The sequence below is a fragment of the Penaeus japonicus genome, unplaced genomic scaffold (assembly GCF_977035675.1).
Source record: "Penaeus japonicus unplaced genomic scaffold, GWHDUDI00000001_assembly GWHDUDI00000022, whole genome shotgun sequence".
Classification (NCBI taxonomy): Eukaryota; Metazoa; Arthropoda; class Malacostraca; order Decapoda; family Penaeidae; genus Penaeus; species Penaeus japonicus.
This window is the reverse complement of record NW_028234424.1, coordinates 29,772,067-29,774,566: the sequence shown is the minus strand read 5'-3', so window position 1 is coordinate 29,774,566 and position 2,500 is coordinate 29,772,067. Positions and strand designations below refer to the sequence as shown.

General features: G+C 31.1%; 1 protein-coding gene across 1 annotated transcript in view; it reads right to left on the bottom strand.

Annotated features, from left to right (window-relative positions):
• LOC122255639 (uncharacterized) overlaps positions 1-2,500 on the bottom strand; it is a 34,167-nt gene that overhangs the window by 24,016 nt on the left and 7,651 nt on the right. The gene's annotated exons all lie outside the window — the stretch shown is intronic.

Genomic DNA, 2,500 nt, shown 5'->3' with positions numbered 1-2,500 from the left:
CTTGCAAGTAACTGTACTTCAGAAGAATCATCACACCACATGCCAAATTTCTTTCCTGTTTAATTATGTGCTTTCAAATTTAATACAATTAGAAATTACTGTGTATCAGATCAGGTTCCTTCAGAGGAAAAAAACATAGTCAGTATCAGTCAAATGTGAATAACTATCCTTCAAACATTTTCATGCACACCATACTTTGGATTGATAAACCGTTAGTCAGTATTTAAAATGGTCAGTTTTATAAATTAATAACTGCTTTCTATCATAAAATTAGTTTCTCAACAATGTATGGAAACATATCTTTTGGGTTAATCAGTCCAATATCTAAAATGATACTTACATCAATAAATACTTGTCTTGATCACTTGCATATTTGTGACTCACAGGTGTATAATGTCTAAATACAAGTTTAACATAATCTATTCATGAACACTTGACTCATACTGTTCTGAAACTCTACATGGTAAAAAGGAGTGATCTCTTGAAAAGTCTGAGAACAACAATAGTGTATAATACATTCAATATTCTTTTATCAATGCTCACTCCCAAACAGTGCAGAATCATGCAGATTAATGTTTCCACTTAAATCACATAAACTGATATATGCATTAGACACATTCCCTTTATTTTAACCCATTGTTCGCAGTTTTAAATAAATATTTGTGCAGTAGGATGGCTAGTTTACATTGTCTGGCACGGTGCAATCCGCGTCTATGACCGACTCTGCCTTTGCAACAGATCATGCCATTCGCTGCTAATGGGTTAAGATGAAAAATCATGTTATATCTATCTTTTACTCAAGTGTTTCATACCTCCATCAAATTCAAGTGCCTTTTTTATTCATTCCTTTTCCTAATCTAAAATTTTTAAAAAAATATAATCAGAATACTTACAACCCATGATTGGCTAATCCTTCACATATTGACATCTTGCAGTTAGGAGAGAAAAAAAAAAACTTGCATGATCAGAAACTATTTTCTTTGTTCTTTCCTTTGTATCCATGGAGATCTATTCTTCCTCTGATTATAATGAATATTCTGGGAGATTCTAAGACAATAACAGTGTGCTGAAGACAAGAAGTTTCATAATATTTATCTTTATATAAAGCATTTAAGTATTTGTTTGATTTTTACAATATTAGATCACCATCATCAAACAGCACATGGCAAATCCCTCACAATTAAAAAATTCAAACAGTGCACAGAAAAATGGTAATTTAGATGTTCATTTACGACATCTTTTCATCAATTAATTTGCAAATTAGTCTGCAAAAAGTACTTATCAATCTCTGTTTTGTATCTACTTGGTTAGTTATTTAATCCTATAAAGCAAACATTGGGCAAAAGCTATTACAAAAGCCAAAGGGATGATAAAGTTCAGTACATCATAATGAAAAAGTACTGAGAAAAAAATATGTATAACTATAAACAAAACTATGGTCAACCCAGTATCTGGTCTGCTAGAAGTAAAAATGGCAAAGTCCAGTAATGTGGAAGCCTGGTAAGACATTTATGCTGATATAAGACAACATTCAGTATTTTGTTTAAATTATTAGAGAGCATAAAGAAGTACAATTTGCTCATACTGTAATGACTAACCTAAAATTCAAATCAAGAAAAAAAAGGAAAAAATAAATTACACTTGACTAAAAAGCCATGGATGACTGCATTCTCTACACTAGGATCATTTTAAGTAAAATTATTAAAAGAAAATTTACCTGCTGTCCAGGTGTTAGAGCGTAATATCATCAACATGCTACTATTATTTGGATCTCTAACCTTTTACTCCTGTTTACATGCTTTGATTGCAACTGACAATAAAAACATGCAAATAAAGATGTACATTTCAATATTCTTATTACATGCCTCTCCTTGACTTTTGCAAGCCAGCACCATATGATGTCACTTTCTCTGTTCTGTTTTGTAGGTGTCTTTTATGACTGTAAAGGAGCTGTGTAGAGAATACACCCATAAAAAATCTACACTACATTACTAGCAACAGGCTGTTAAACACATATTTTCATATAAGGAACACCACCACAAACTGGTTGTAAATACAACAAACTGCAATAAAAGTAAAGTTAAAAGATCATTAATCCATATTCATGAGTGGCACTAAGAACAAAATAAAAATTCCATCTCTGTCTCCTGATATACAAGATATTAGTCTAAAAGAAGTCCAACTTGATAAAAATCTTACTATTTCAAGACTTTTTATATCCAATGAAAAATATAAACAACAAAAAAGACTTTAGTGCCACTCAAGAAACCCATGAATATACACATGCAGTTTCCTGCTATGGGTTAACTTGATGAGCAAAAAAGAAGAAAAAAATCAAACCAGAACCAAAACTCAAGAATAAATGCATCACACAAAATAACGCTCTTACCATCTTATATCCATTTGTTTTCTGTGCTTTCCTCTAACGGATTGAATAATCAAAAAATGAACAAACATATCTTGATTCATGTCTTTTACTTTAATTGCTTGTTCTTCTTAT